The 15,902-nt window shown below is 45.8% G+C and overlaps 7 non-coding genes across 7 annotated transcripts; all 7 read left to right on the top strand.

Annotated features, from left to right (window-relative positions):
• Positions 1-1,468: 1,468 nt before the first annotated feature.
• trnai-aau (transfer RNA isoleucine (anticodon AAU)) lies at positions 1,469-1,542 on the top strand. Its single transcript has one exon. It is a non-coding gene; the product is annotated as a tRNA-Ile (tRNA).
• Positions 1,543-3,555: 2,013 nt separating this feature from the next.
• On the top strand, positions 3,556-3,629 carry trnai-aau (transfer RNA isoleucine (anticodon AAU)). Its single transcript has one exon. It is a non-coding gene; the product is annotated as a tRNA-Ile (tRNA).
• A 2,011-nt stretch (positions 3,630-5,640) lies between these two features.
• trnai-aau (transfer RNA isoleucine (anticodon AAU)) lies at positions 5,641-5,714 on the top strand. Its single transcript has one exon. It is a non-coding gene; the product is annotated as a tRNA-Ile (tRNA).
• Positions 5,715-7,725: 2,011 nt separating this feature from the next.
• On the top strand, positions 7,726-7,799 carry trnai-aau (transfer RNA isoleucine (anticodon AAU)). Its single transcript has one exon. It is a non-coding gene; the product is annotated as a tRNA-Ile (tRNA).
• A 2,011-nt stretch (positions 7,800-9,810) lies between these two features.
• Positions 9,811-9,884, top strand: trnai-aau (transfer RNA isoleucine (anticodon AAU)). Its single transcript has one exon. It is a non-coding gene; the product is annotated as a tRNA-Ile (tRNA).
• A 2,011-nt stretch (positions 9,885-11,895) lies between these two features.
• On the top strand, positions 11,896-11,969 carry trnai-aau (transfer RNA isoleucine (anticodon AAU)). Its single transcript has one exon. It is a non-coding gene; the product is annotated as a tRNA-Ile (tRNA).
• A 2,011-nt stretch (positions 11,970-13,980) lies between these two features.
• On the top strand, positions 13,981-14,054 carry trnai-aau (transfer RNA isoleucine (anticodon AAU)). Its single transcript has one exon. It is a non-coding gene; the product is annotated as a tRNA-Ile (tRNA).
• Positions 14,055-15,902: the final 1,848 nt, after the last annotated feature.

The raw sequence follows: 15,902 nt of genomic DNA, 5'->3' as shown, positions 1-15,902 counted from the left end.
ACGCTGAGAGGAGGTGAGTCAAGGCTCCAGATGCAAAGGTGATAATGACAGTGCATGGAGAGATTAAAGGGAGATTAAGAGGCGTGAATGACCCAGGCTGAAGCCAGCGCTATGTGACAAAATAAGTGAGGGATGGGTGAAGCAGAGACAAAATGGAAAACAGGGGAGAAGGGTAGCAAAGCGGGAAGAGGAGAGGAAAAAGGTATTGAGAGAGTGGGGAGCGAGAGAAAGAGAGACAGTCAAGAAATAAGAGATACACAACAGTGGCAAAAAAACACAACTAAAAAAGATAAATAAAATAATTGAAATAAAATTACCTGAAGTTATTTGAATTCAACAACTTCAGACAATTTTACTTCGTTTTTTTATTTATCTTTTTTATCATTTCACCTGCACTATCATAGAGCCATTAGATGTGGACAGCACTGAAAACACAGTCTTCGGTCGCACTCGTCCATTCCGAACAGATATCCTCAACTCATCCAGTCGCGATTGCATGCACTTGACCCATTTCTCTCTCAACCCTTCCTATTCAAGTACACGTCCAGATTCCTTAACAGTATTGGAATTATACCATCCATCACCAGCTCGACTGGTAACTTATTCCAGAAACGCACCACCCTCTGCGTGCAGCCGTTGCCCCTCACTGCCTTTCGAATTCTCACCCTCCCACACCAGATTTATACCCTCCAGTTCTGAACTGCCCCACCTGAGCGAAAGGAACTTGTCTATTTACCCGATTCATTCCCCTCATGATTGAAAAACCTCCGTAAGATCAGCTCCCAGCCTCTGACGCGCCAGGCGAAATCGTGAGCGAGTGTTCAGCCTGTAAACGTTTGCACCTTTTCCATTTTCAAATGTAGATGGTAGCATGCTGTCTGAAGCAGTCGTTTTAGCAGCTGACCTGTGGCTGACAAACTCTGCAGGAAGGCCTGATAACTTGCTGTCAAACGAAGATTGCATAAGCAACATGAGTCATTGAGCAAAACGTGCAGTTGACTTCTGAGCTGTTGCTGACACCAAAGCAACTGCGTCGTTTGGAAGCAGAAAGAACCTCACTGATAGATTACAATTCCAATGCCTTTCGCATAAGGTGCGTAGTAGTTAATCAGCAGCACATAACCCTGACTCCAAAGGTCTGTGAGTATCCAGAAGAACAGTGAGCGATCGGTGAAGGTACGGTTCTCCAGACGAAATTTGTCAACGTGAGAAGCTGCAGCTGAGCTGGTGGCGTTGCGATTGAAATTGCATGCGTCGGGACATTGTGCTTCATTTTAGATATCAGAGCAAATGTTTAACTCGAGTATGCGCGTTCGGAAAAGTAAATGTTTTTTTTTGTTGAAAAGCTTTGCAACGAAAGGAAATACTTCAGACTATCGTGCGATCGATGAGAAGCAGAAAATGCAGAGCAGCCGTGGTTGTGGGCACCGGCAATATAGGCATTTGCTCTCGCTGAGCTGCCAGCGTTGGTCGGTTAGCTCAGCTGGTTAGAGCGTGGTGCTAATAACGCCAAGGTCGTGGGTTCGATCCCCACACTGACCACATGCAGCGCTTGTGCGGTTGCTGTATTTCCAAACGACGTGCTCCACCAAGCCGGAAGCGCCACCTTCGCAATAAAACATTTGACACGGATAGACGCACGACTTGATCGCCTGACTGGGTGGATGTGTCGGCCGCAAAACAACCAGTCTCAGTTGTTTTGGCCAACAAATGCAAAACATTGTGCAGTATTAGGCAGACCTGGCACAGTCTCGGAGGAGAACCAGAGTTCAGGCTTCAATTCGTTCGTGTTATTTTCCTGGATCTCTGTTAATACTCGTCACACGACTTCCAGAGGCAATTCGTTCGCTTGCTCACCTCTCATGCATCGACACTGGAGTTATCATATCACCAGCAATACCATAGAGCCATTAATAAAAGCAAATTACTGCGGATGCTGGAATCTGAAACCAAAAGAGAAAATGCTGGAAAATCTCAGCAGGTCTGGCACCATCTGCAAGGAGAGAAAAGAGCTGACGTTTCGAGTCTAACGGATTTAAGGTAAAGATAAAAACAAAGGGGGAGTATTATCGAGCTGTTTCTACCACGCTGAGAGGAGGTGAGTCAAGGCTCCAGATGCAAAGGTGATAATGACAGTGCATGGAGAGATTAAAGGGAGATTAAGAGGCGTGAATGACCCAGGCTGAAGCCAGCGCTATGTGACAAAATAAGTGAGGGATGGGTGAAGCAGAGACAAAATGGAAAACAGGGGAGAAGGGTAGCAAAGCGGGAAGAGGAGAGGAAAAAGGTATTGAGAGAGTGGGGAGCGAGAGAAAGAGAGACAGTCAAGAAATAAGAGGTACAGAACAGTGGCAAAAAAAACACAACTAAAAAAGATAAATAAAATAATTGAAATAAAATTACCTGAAGTTATTTGAATTCAACAACTTCAGACAATTTTACTTCGTTTTTTTATTTATCTTTTTTATCATTTCACCTGCACTATCATAGAGCCATTAGATGTGGACAGCACTGAAAACACAGTCTTCGGTCGCACTCGTCCATTCCGAACAGATATCCTCAACTCATCCAGTCGCGATTGCATGCACTTGACCCATTTCTCTCTCAACCCTTCCTATTCAAGTACACGTCCAGATTCCTTAACAGTATTGGAATTATACCATCCATCACCAGCTCGACTGGTAACTTATTCCAGAAACGCACCACCCTCTGCGTGCAGCCGTTGCCCCTCACTGCCTTTCGAATTCTCACCCTCCCACACCAGATTTATACCCTCTAGCTCTGAACTGCCCCACCTGAGCGAAAGGAACTTGTCTATTTACCCGATTCATTCCCCTCATGATTGAAAAACCTCCGTAAGATCAGCTCCCAGCCTCTGACGCGCCAGGCGAAATCGTGAGCGAGTGTTCAGCCTGTAAACGTTTGCACCTTTTCCATTTTCAAATGTAGATGGTAGCATGCTGTCTGAAGCAGTCGTTTTAGCAGCTGACCTGTGGCTGACAAACTCTGCAGGAAGGCCTGATAACTTGCTGTCAAACGAAGATTGCATAAGCAACATGAGTCATTGAGCAAAACGTGCAGTTGACTTCTGAGCTGTTGCTGACACCAAAGCAACTGCGTCGTTTGGAAGCAGAAAGAACCTCACTGATAGATTACAATTCCAATGCCTTTCGCATAAGGTGCGTAGTAGTTAATCAGCAGCACATAACCCTGACTCCAAAGGTCTGTGAGTATCCAGAAGAACAGTGAGCGATCGGTGAAGGTACGGTTCTCCAGACGAAATTTGTCAACGTGAGAAGCTGCAGCTGAGCTGGTGGCGTTGCGATTGAAATTGCATGCGTCGGGACATTGTGCTTCATTTTAGATATCAGAGCAAATGTTTAACTCGAGTATGCGCGTTCGGAAAAGTAAATGTTTTTTTTTTGTTGAAAAGCTTTGCAACGAAAGGAAATACTTCAGACTATCGTGCGATCGATGAGAAGCAGAAAATGCAGAGCAGCCGTGGTTGTGGGCACCGGCAATATAGGCATTTGCTCTCGCTGAGCTACCAGCGTTGGTCGGTTAGCTCAGCTGGTTAGAGCGTGGTGCTAATAACGCCAAAGTCGTGGGTTCGATCCCCACACTGACCCCATGCAGCGCTTGTGTGGTTGCTGTGTTTCCAAACGACGTGCTCCCCCAAGCCGGAAGCGCCACCTTCGCAATAAAACATTTGACAGGGATAGAGGCCCGACTTGATCGCCTGACTGGGTGGATGTGTTGGCCGCAAAACAACCAGTCTCAGTTGTTTTGGCCAACAAATGCAAAACATTGTGCAGTATTAGGCAGACCTGGCACAGTCTCGGAGGAGAACCAGAGTTCAGGCTTCAATTCGTTCGTGTTATTTTCCTGGATCTCTGTTAATACTCGTCACACGACTTCCAGAGGCAATTCGTTCGCTTGCTCACCTCTCATGCATCGACACTGGAGTTATCATATCACCAGCAATACCATAGAGCCATTAATAAAAGCAAATTACTGCGGATGCTGGAATCTGAAACCAAAAGAGAAAATGCTGGAAAATCTCAGCAGGTCTGGCACCATCTGCAAGGAGAGAAAAGAGCTGACGTTTCGAGTCTAACGGATTTAAGGTAAAGATAAAAACAAAGGGGGAGTATTATCGAGCTGTTTCTACCACGCTGAGAGGAGGTGAGTCAAGGCTCCAGATGCAAAGGTGATAATGACAGTGCATGGAGAGATTAAAGGGAGATTAAGAGGCGTGAATGACCCAGGCTGAAGCCAGCGCTATGTGACAAAATAAGTGAGGGATGGGTGAAGCAGAGACAAAATGGAAAACAGGGGAGAAGGGTAGCAAAGCGGGAAGAGGAGAGGAAAAAGGTATTGAGAGAGTGGGGAGCGAGAGAAAGAGAGACAGTCAAGAAATAAGAGATACACAACAGTGGCAAAAAAACACAACTAAAAAAGATAAATAAAATAATTGAAATAAAATTACCTGAAGTTATTTGAATTCAACAACTTCAGACAATTTTACTTCGTTTTTTAATTTATCTTTTTTATCATTTCACCTGCACTATCATAGAGCCATTAGATGTGGACAGCACTGAAAACACAGTCTTCGGTCGCACTCGTCCATTCCGAACAGATATCCTCAACTCATCCAGTCGCGATTGCATGCACTTGACCCATTTCTCTCTCAACCCTTCCTATTCAAGTACACGTCCAGATTCCTTAACAGTATTGGAATTATACCATCCATCACCAGCTCGACTGGTAACTTATTCCAGAAACGCACCACCCTCTGCGTGCAGCCGTTGCCCCTCACTGCCTTTCGAATTCTCACCCTCCCACACCAGATTTATACCCTCCAGTTCTGAACTGCCCCACCTGAGCGAAAGGAACTTGTCTATTTACCCGATTCATTCCCCTCATGATTGAAAAACCTCCGTAAGATCAGCTCCCAGCCTCTGACGCGCCAGGCGAAATCGTGAGCGAGTGTTCAGCCTGTAAACGTTTGCACCTTTTCCATTTTCAAATGTAGATGGTAGCATGCTGTCTGAAGCAGTCGTTTTAGCAGCTGACCTGTGGCTGACAAACTCTGCAGGAAGGCCTGATAACTTGCTGTCAAACGAAGATTGCATAAGCAACATGAGTCATTGAGCAAAACGTGCAGTTGACTTCTGAGCTGTTGCTGACACCAAAGCAACTGCGTCGTTTGGAAGCAGAAAGAACCTCACTGATAGATTACAATTCCAATGCCTTTCGCATAAGGTGCGTAGTAGTTAATCAGCAGCACATAACCCTGACTCCAAAGGTCTGTGAGTATCCAGAAGAACAGTGAGCGATCGGTGAAGGTACGGTTCTCCAGACGAAATTTGTCAACGTGAGAAGCTGCAGCTGAGCTGGTGGCGTTGCGATTGAAATTGCATGCGTCGGGACATTGTGCTTCATTTTAGATATCAGAGCAAATGTTTAACTCGAGTATGCGCGTTCGGAAAAGTAAATGTTTTTTTTTGTTGAAAAGCTTTGCAACGAAAGGAAATACTTCAGACTATCGTGCGATCGATGAGAAGCAGAAAATGCAGAGCAGCCGTGGTTGTGGGCACCGGCAATATAGGCATTTGCTCTCGCTGAGCTGCCAGCGTTGGTCGGTTAGCTCAGCTGGTTAGAGCGTGGTGCTAATAACGCCAAGGTCGTGGGTTCGATCCCCACACTGACCACATGCAGCGCTTGTGCGGTTGCTGTGTTTCCAAACGACGTGCTCCACCAAGCCGGAAGCGCCACCTTCGCAATAAAACATTTGACACGGATAGACGCACGACTTGATCGCCTGACTGGGTGGATGTGTCGGCCGCAAAACAACCAGTCTCAGTTGTTTTGGCCAACAAATGCAAAACATTGTGCAGTATTAGGCAGACCTGGCACAGTCTCGGAGGAGAACCAGAGTTCAGGCTTCAATTCGTTCGTGTTATTTTCCTGGATCTCTGTTAATACTCGTCACACGACTTCCAGAGGCAATTCGTTCGCTTGCTCACCTCTCATGCATCGACACTGGAGTTATCATATCACCAGCAATACCATAGAGCCATTAATAAAAGCAAATTACTGCGGATGCTGGAATCTGAAACCAAAAGAGAAAATGCTGGAAAATCTCAGCAGGTCTGGCACCATCTGCAAGGAGAGAAAAGAGCTGACGTTTCGAGTCTAACGGATTTAAGGTAAAGATAAAAACAAAGGGGGAGTATTATGGAGCTGTTTCTACCACGCTGAGAGGAGGTGAGTCAAGGCTCCAGATGCAAAGGTGATAATGACAGTGCATGGAGAGATTAAAGGGAGATTAAGAGGCGTGAATGACCCAGGCTGAAGCCAGCGCTATGTGACAAAATAAGTGAGGGATGGGTGAAGCAGAGACAAAATGGAAAACAGGGGAGAAGGGTAGCAAAGCGGGAAGAGGAGAGGAAAAAGGTATTGAGAGAGTGGGGAGCGAGAGAAAGAGAGACAGTCAAGAAATAAGAGGTACACAACAGTGGCAAAAAAACACAACTAAAAAAGATAAATAAAATAATTGAAATAAAATTACCTGAAGTTATTTGAATTCAACAACTTCAGACAATTTTACTTCGTTTTTTTATTTATCTTTTTTATCATTTCACCTGCACTATCATAGAGCCATTAGATGTGGACAGCACTGAAAACACAGTCTTCGGTCGCACTCGTCCATTCCGAACAGATATCCTCAACTCATCCAGTCGCGATTGCATGCACTTGACCCATTTCTCTCTCAACCCTTCCTATTCAAGTACACGTCCAGATTCCTGAACAGTATTGGAATTATACCATCCATCACCAGCTCGACTGGTAACTTATTCCAGAAACGCACCACCCTCTGCGTGCAGCCGTTGCCCCTCACTGCCTTTCGAATTCTCACCCTCCCACACCAGATTTATACCCTCCAGTTCTGAACTGCCCCACCTGAGCGAAAGGAACTTGTCTATTTACCCGATTCATTCCCCTCATGATTGAAAAACCTCCGTAAGATCAGCTCCCAGCCTCTGACGCGCCAGGCGAAATCGTGAGCGAGTGTTCAGCCTGTAAACGTTTGCACCTTTTCCATTTTCAAATGTAGATGGTAGCATGCTGTCTGAAGCAGTCGTTTTAGCAGCTGACCTGTGGCTGACAAACTCTGCAGGAAGGCCTGATAACTTGCTGTCAAACGAAGATTGCATAAGCAACATGAGTCATTGAGCAAAACGTGCAGTTGACTTCTGAGCTGTTGCTGACACCAAAGCAACTGCGTCGTTTGGAAGCAGAAAGAACCTCACTGATAGATTACAATTCCAATGCCTTTCGCATAAGGTGCGTAGTAGTTAATCAGCAGCACATAACCCTGACTCCAAAGGTCTGTGAGTATCCAGAAGAACAGTGAGCGATCGGTGAAGGTACGGTTCTCCAGACGAAATTTGTCAACGTGAGAAGCTGCAGCTGAGCTGGTGGCGTTGCGATTGAAATTGCATGCGTCGGGACATTGTGCTTCATTTTAGATATCAGAGCAAATGTTTAACTCGAGTATGCGCGTTCGGAAAAGTAAATGTTTTTTTTTGTTGAAAAGCTTTGCAACGAAAGGAAATACTTCAGACTATCGTGCGATCGATGAGAAGCAGAAAATGCAGAGCAGCCGTGGTTGTGGGCACCGGCAATATAGGCATTTGCTCTCGCTGAGCTGCCAGCGTTGGTCGGTTAGCTCAGCTGGTTAGAGCGTGGTGCTAATAACGCCAAGGTCGTGGGTTCGATCCCCACACTGACCACATGCAGCGCTTGTGCGGTTGCTGTGTTTCCAAACGACGTGCTCCACCAAGCCGGAAGCGCCACCTTCGCAATAAAACATTTGACAGGGATAGAGGCCCGACTTGATCGCCTGACTGGGTGGATGTGTCGGCCGCAAAACAACCAGTCTCAGTTGTTTTGGCCAACAAATGCAAAACATTGTGCAGTATTAGGCAGACCTGGCACAGTGTCGGAGGAGAACCAGAGTTCAGGCTTCAATTCGTTCGTGTTATTTTCCTGGATCTCTGTTAATACTCGTCACACGACTTCCAGAGGCAATTCGTTCGCTTGCTCACCTCTCATGCATCGACACTGGAGTTATCATATCACCAGCAATACCATAGAGCCATTAATAAAAGCAAATTACTGCGGATGCTGGAATCTGAAACCAAAAGAGAAAATGCTGGAAAATCTCAGCAGGTCTGGCACCATCTGCAAGGAGAGAAAAGAGCTGACGTTTCGAGTCTAACGGATTTAAGGTAAAGATAAAAACAAAGGGGGAGTATTATCGAGCTGTTTCTACCACGCTGAGAGGAGGTGAGTCAAGGCTCCAGATGCAAAGGTGATAATGACAGTGCATGGAGAGATTAAAGGGAGATTAAGAGGCGTGAATGACCCAGGCTGAAGCCAGCGCTATGTGACAAAATAAGTGAGGGATGGGTGAAGCAGAGACAAAATGGAAAACAGGGGAGAAGGGTAGCAAAGCGGGAAGAGGAGAGGAAAAAGGTATTGAGAGAGTGGGGAGCGAGAGAAAGAGAGACAGTCAAGAAATAAGAGGTACAGAACAGTGGCAAAAAAACACAACTAAAAAAGATAAATAAAATAATTGAAATAAAATTACCTGAAGTTATTTGAATTCAACAACTTCAGACAATTTTACTTCGTTTTTTTATTTATCTTTTTTATCATTTCACCTGCACTATCATAGAGCCATTAGATGTGGACAGCACTGAAAACACAGTCTTCGGTCGCACTCGTCCATTCCGAACAGATATCCTCAACTCATCCAGTCGCGATTGCATGCACTTGACCCATTTCTCTCTCAACCCTTCCTATTCAAGTACACGTCCAGATTCCTTAACAGTATTGGAATTATACCATCCATCACCAGCTCGACTGGTAACTTATTCCAGAAACGCACCACCCTCTGCGTGCAGCCGTTGCCCCTCACTGCCTTTCGAATTCTCACCCTCCCACACCAGATTTATACCCTCCAGTTCTGAACTGCCCCACCTGAGCGAAAGGAACTTGTCTATTTACCCGATTCATTCCCCTCATGATTGAAAAACCTCCGTAAGATCAGCTCCCAGCCTCTGACGCGCCAGGCGAAATCGTGAGCGAGTGTTCAGCCTGTAAACGTTTGCACCTTTTCCATTTTCAAATGTAGATGGTAGCATGCTGTCTGAAGCAGTCGTTTTAGCAGCTGACCTGTGGCTGACAAACTCTGCAGGAAGGCCTGATAACTTGCTGTCAAACGAAGATTGCATAAGCAAGATGAGTCATTGAGCAAAACGTGCAGTTGACTTCTGAGCTGTTGCTGACACCAAAGCAACTGCGTCGTTTGGAAGCAGAAAGAACCTCACTGATAGATTACAATTCCAATGCCTTTCGCATAAGGTGCGTAGTAGTTAATCAGCAGCACATAACCCTGACTCCAAAGGTCTGTGAGTATCCAGAAGAACAGTGAGCGATCGGTGAAGGTACGGTTCTCCAGACGAAATTTGTCAACGTGAGAAGCTGCAGCTGAGCTGGTGGCGTTGCGATTGAAATTGCATGCGTCGGGACATTGTGCTTCATTTTAGATATCAGAGCAAATGTTTAACTCGAGTATGCGCGTTCGGAAAAGTAAATGTTTTTTTTTGTTGAAAAGCTTTGCAACGAAAGGAAATACTTCAGACTATCGTGCGATCGATGAGAAGCAGAAAATGCAGAGCAGCCGTGGTTGTGGGCACCGGCAATATAGGCATTTGCTCTCGCTGAGCTGCCAGCGTTGGTCGGTTAGCTCAGCTGGTTAGAGCGTGGTGCTAATAACGCCAAGGTCGTGGGTTCGATCCCCACACTGACCACATGCAGCGCTTGTGCGGTTGCTGTGTTTCCAAACGACGTGCTCCACCAAGCCGGAAGCGCCACCTTCGCAATAAAACATTTGACACGGATAGACGCACGACTTGATCGCCTGACTGGGTGGATGTGTCGGCCGCAAAACAACCAGTCTCAGTTGTTTTGGCCAACAAATGCAAAACATTGTGCAGTATTAGGCAGACCTGGCACAGTCTCGGAGGAGAACCAGAGTTCAGGCTTCAATTCGTTCGTGTTATTTTCCTGGATCTCTGTTAATACTCGTCACACGACTTCCAGAGGCAATTCGTTCGCTTGCTCACCTCTCATGCATCGACACTGGAGTTATCATATCACCAGCAATACCATAGAGCCATTAATAAAAGCAAATTACTGCGGATGCTGGAATCTGAAACCAAAAGAGAAAATGCTGGAAAATCTCAGCAGGTCTGGCACCATCTGCAAGGAGAGAAAAGAGCTGACGTTTCGAGTCTAACGGATTTAAGGTAAAGATAAAAACAAAGGGGGAGTATTATGGAGCTGTTTCTACCACGCTGAGAGGAGGTGAGTCAAGGCTCCAGATGCAAAGGTGATAATGACAGTGCATGGAGAGATTAAAGGGAGATTAAGAGGCGTGAATGACCCAGGCTGAAGCCAGCGCTATGTGACAAAATAAGTGAGGGATGGGTGAAGCAGAGACAAAATGGAAAACAGGGGAGAAGGGTAGCAAAGCGGGAAGAGGAGAGGAAAAAGGTATTGAGAGAGTGGGGAGCGAGAGAAAGAGAGACAGTCAAGAAATAAGAGGTACAGAACAGTGGCAAAAAAACACAACTAAAAAAGATAAATAAAATAATTGAAATAAAATTACCTGAAGTTATTTGAATTCAACAACTTCAGACAATTTTACTTCGTTTTTTTATTTATCTTTTTTATCATTTCACCTGCACTATCATAGAGCCATTAGATGTGGACAGCACTGAAAACACAGTCTTCGGTCGCACTCGTCCATTCCGAACAGATATCCTCAACTCATCCAGTCGCGATTGCATGCACTTGACCCATTTCTCTCTCAACCCTTCCTATTCAAGTACACGTCCAGATTCCTGAACAGTATTGGAATTATACCATCCATCACCAGCTCGACTGGTAACTTATTCCAGAAACGCACCACCCTCTGCGTGCAGCCGTTGCCCCTCACTGCCTTTCGAATTCTCACCCTCCCACACCAGATTTATACCCTCCAGTTCTGAACTGCCCCACCTGAGCGAAAGGAACTTGTCTATTTACCCGATTCATTCCCCTCATGATTGAAAAACCTCCGTAAGATCAGCTCCCAGCCTCTGACGCGCCAGGCGAAATCGTGAGCGAGTGTTCAGCCTGTAAACGTTTGCACCTTTTCCATTTTCAAATGTAGGGTGTAGCATGCTGTCTGAAGCAATCGTTTTAGCAGCTGACCTGTCGCTGACAAACTCTGAAGGAAGGCCTGATAACTTGCTGTCAAACGAAGATTGCATAAGCAACATGAGTCATTGAGCAAAACGTGCAGTTGACTTCTGAGCTGTTGCTGACACCAAAGCAACTGCGTCGTTTGGAAGCAGAAAGAACCTCACTGATAGATTACAATTCCAATGCCTTTCGCATAAGGTGCGTAGTAGTTAATCAGCAGCACATAACCCTGACTCCAAAGGTCTGTGAGTATCCAGAAGAACAGTGAGCGATCGGTGAAGGTACGGTTCTCCAGACGAAATTTGTCAACGTGAGAAGCTGCAGCTGAGCTGGTGGCGTTGCGATTGAAATTGCATGCGTCGGGACATTGTGCTTCATTTTAGATATCAGAGCAAATGTTTAACTCGAGTATGCGCGTTCGGAAAAGTAAATGTTTTTTTTTGTTGAAAAGCTTTGCAACGAAAGGAAATACTTCAGACTATCGTGCGATCGATGAGAAGCAGAAAATGCAGAGCAGCCGTGGTTGTGGGCACCGGCAATATAGGCATTTGCTCTCGCTGAGCTGCCAGCGTTGGTCGGTTAGCTCAGCTGGTTAGAGCGTGGTGCTAATAACGCCAAGGTCGTGGGTTTGATCCCCACACTGACCACATGCAGCGCTTGTGCGGTTGCTGTGTTTCCAAACGACGTGCTCCACCAAGCCGGAAGCGCCACCTTCGCAATAAAACATTTGACACGGATAGACGCACGACTTGCTCGCCTGACTGGGTGGATGTGTCGGCCGCAAAACAACCAGTCTCAGTTGTTTTGGCCAACAAATGCAAAACATTGTGCAGTATTAGGCAGACCTGGCACAGTCTCGGAGGAGAACCAGAGTTCAGGCTTCAATTCGTTCGTGTTATTTTCCTGGATCTCTGTTAATACTCGTCACACGACTTCCAGAGGCAATTCGTTCGCTTGCTCACCTCTCATGCATCGACACTGGAGTTATCATATCACCAGCAATACCATAGAGCCATTAATAAAAGCAAATTACTGCGGATGCTGGAATCTGAAACCAAAAGAGAAAATGCTGGAAAATCTCAGCAGGTCTGGCACCATCTGCAAGGAGAGAAAAGAGCTGACGTTTCGAGTCTAACGGATTTAAGGTAAAGATAAAAACAAAGGGGGAGTATTATGGAGCTGTTTCTACCACGCTGAGAGGAGGTGAGTCAAGGCTCCAGATGCAAAGGTGATAATGACAGTGCATGGAGAGATTAAAGGGAGATTAAGAGGCGTGAATGACCCAGGCTGAAGCCAGCGCTATGTGACAAAATAAGTGAGGGATGGGTGAAGCAGAGACAAAATGGAAAACAGGGGAGAAGGGTAGCAAAGCGGGAAGAGGAGAGGAAAAAGGTATTGAGAGAGTGGGGAGCGAGAGAAAGAGAGACAGTCAAGAAATAAGAGGTACACAACAGTGGCAAAAAAACACAACTAAAAAAGATAAATAAAATAATTGAAATAAAATTACCTGAAGTTATTTGAATTCAACAACTTCAGACAATTTTACTTCGTTTTTTTATTTATCTTTTTTATCATTTCACCTGCACTATCATAGAGCCATTAGATGTGGACAGCACTGAAAACACAGTCTTCGGTCGCACTCGTCCATTCCGAACAGATATCCTCAACTCATCCAGTCGCGATTGCATGCACTTGACCCATTTCTCTCTCAACCCTTCCTATTCAAGTACACGTCCAGATTCCTTAACAGTATTGGAATTATACCATCCATCACCAGCTCGACTGGTAACTTATTCCAGAAACGCACCACCCTCTGCGTGCAGCCGTTGCCCCTCACTGCCTTTCGAATTCTCACCCTCCCACACCAGATTTATACCCTCCAGTTCTGAACTGCCCCACCTGAGCGAAAGGAACTTGTCTATTTACCCGATTCATTCCCCTCATGATTGAAAAACCTCCGTAAGATCAGCTCCCAGCCTCTGACGCGCCAGGCGAAATCGTGAGCGAGTGTTCAGCCTGTAAACGTTTGCACCTTTTCCATTTTCAAATGTAGATGGTAGCATGCTGTCTGAAGCAGTCGTTTTAGCAGCTGACCTGTGGCTGACAAACTCTGCAGGAAGGCCTGATAACTTGCTGTCAAACGAAGATTGCATAAGCAACATGAGTCATTGAGCAAAACGTGCAGTTGACTTCTGAGCTGTTGCTGACACCAAAGCAACTGCGTCGTTTGGAAGCAGAAAGAACCTCACTGATAGATTACAATTCCAATGCCTTTCGCATAAGGTGCGTAGTAGTTAATCAGCAGCACATAACCCTGACTCCAAAGGTCTGTGAGTATCCAGAAGAACAGTGAGCGATCGGTGAAGGTACGGTTCTCCAGACGAAATTTGTCAACGTGAGAAGCTGCAGCTGAGCTGGTGGCGTTGCGATTGAAATTGCATGCGTCGGGACATTGTGCTTCATTTTAGATATCAGAGCAAATGTTTAACTCGAGTATGCGCGTTCGGAAAAGTAAATGTTTTTTTTTGTTGAGAAGCTTTGCAACGAAAGGAAATACTTCAGACTATCGTGCGATCGATGAGAAGCAGAAAATGCAGAGCAGCCGTGGTTGTGGGCACCGGCAATATAGGCATTTGCTCTCGCTGAGCTGCCAGCGTTGGTCGGTTAGCTCAGCTGGTTAGAGCGTGGTGCTAATAACGCCAAAGTCGTGGGTTCGATCCCCACACTGACCACATGCAGCGCTTGTGTGGTTGCTGTGTTTCCAAACGACGTGCTCCACCAAGCCGGAAGCGCCACCTTCGCAATAAAACATTTGACAGGGATAGAGGCCCGACTTGATCGCCTGACTGGGTGGATGTGTCGGCCGCAAAACAACCAGTCTCAGTTGTTTTGGCCAACAAATGCAAAACATTGTGCAGTATTAGGCAGACCTGGCACAGTCTCGGAGGAGAACCAGAGTTCAGGCTTCAATTCGTTCGTGTTATTTTCCTGGATCTCTGTTAATACTCGTCACACGACTTCCAGAGGCAATTCGTTCGCTTGCTCACCTCTCATGCATCGACACTGGAGTTATCATATCACCAGCAATACCATAGAGCCATTAATAAAAGCAAATTACTGCGGATGCTGGAATCTGAAACCAAAAGAGAAAATGCTGGAAAATCTCAGCAGGTCTGGCACCATCTGCAAGGAGAGAAAAGAGCTGACGTTTCGAGTCTAACGGATTTAAGGTAAAGATAAAAACAAAGGGGGAGTATTATCGAGCTGTTTCTACCACGCTGAGAGGAGGTGAGTCAAGGCTCCAGATGCAAAGGTGATAATGACAGTGCATGGAGAGATTAAAGGGAGATTAAGAGGCGTGAATGACCCAGGCTGAAGCCAGCGCTATGTGACAAAATAAGTGAGGGATGGGTGAAGCAGAGACAAAATGGAAAACAGGGGAGAAGGGTAGCAAAGCGGGAAGAGGAGAGGAAAAAGGTATTGAGAGAGTGGGGAGCGAGAGAAAGAGAGACAGTCAAGAAATAAGAGGTACAGAACAGTGGCAAAAAAACACAACTAAAAAAGATAAATAAAATAATTGAAATAAAATTACCTGAAGTTATTTGAATTCAACAACTTCAGACAATTTTACTTCGTTTTTTTATTTATCTTTTTTATCATTTCACCTGCACTATCATAGAGCCATTAGATGTGGACAGCACTGAAAACACAGTCTTCGGTCGCACTCGTCCATTCCGAACAGATATCCTCAACTCATCCAGTCGCGATTGCATGCACTTGACCCATTTCTCTCTCAACCCTTCCTATTCAAGTACACGTCCAGATTCCTTAACAGTATTGGAATTATACCATCCATCACCAGCTCGACTGGTAACTTATTCCAGAAACGCACCACCCTCTGCGTGCAGCCGTTGCCCCTCACTGCCTTTCGAATTCTCACCCTCCCACACCAGATTTATACCCTCCAGTTCTGAACTGCCCCACCTGAGCGAAAGGAACTTGTCTATTTACCCGATTCATTCCCCTCATGATTGAAAAACCTCCGTAAGATCAGCTCCCAGCCTCTGACGCGCCAGGCGAAATCGTGAGCGAGTGTTCAGCCTGTAAACGTTTGCACCTTTTCCATTTTCAAATGTAGATGGTAGCATGCTGTCTGAAGCAGTCGTTTTAGCAGCTGACCTGTGGCTGACAAACTCTGCAGGAAGGCCTGATAACTTGCTGTCAAACGAAGATTGCATAAGCAACATGAGTCATTGAGCAAAACGTGCAGTTGACTTCTGAGCTGTTGCTGACACCAAAGCAACTGCGTCGTTTGGAAGCAGAAAGAACCTCACTGATAGATTACAATTCCAATGCCTTTCGCATAAGGTGCGTAGTAGTTAATCAGCAGCACATAACCCTGACTCCAAAGGTCTGTGAGTATCCAGAAGAACAGTGAGCGATCGTTGAAGGTACGGTTCTCCAGACGAAATTTGTCAACGTGAGAAGCTGCAGCTGAGCTGGTGGCGTTGCGATTGAAATTGCATGCGTCGGGACATTGTGCTTCATTTTAGATATCAGAGCAAATGTTTAACTCGAGT

Source organism: Chiloscyllium punctatum, chromosome 17 (assembly GCF_047496795.1).
Source record: "Chiloscyllium punctatum isolate Juve2018m chromosome 17, sChiPun1.3, whole genome shotgun sequence".
NCBI classification, from domain to species: domain Eukaryota; kingdom Metazoa; phylum Chordata; class Chondrichthyes; order Orectolobiformes; family Hemiscylliidae; genus Chiloscyllium; species Chiloscyllium punctatum.
The sequence above is the reverse complement of the archived record's forward strand: the minus strand, read 5'-3'. Positions and strand labels throughout refer to the sequence as shown.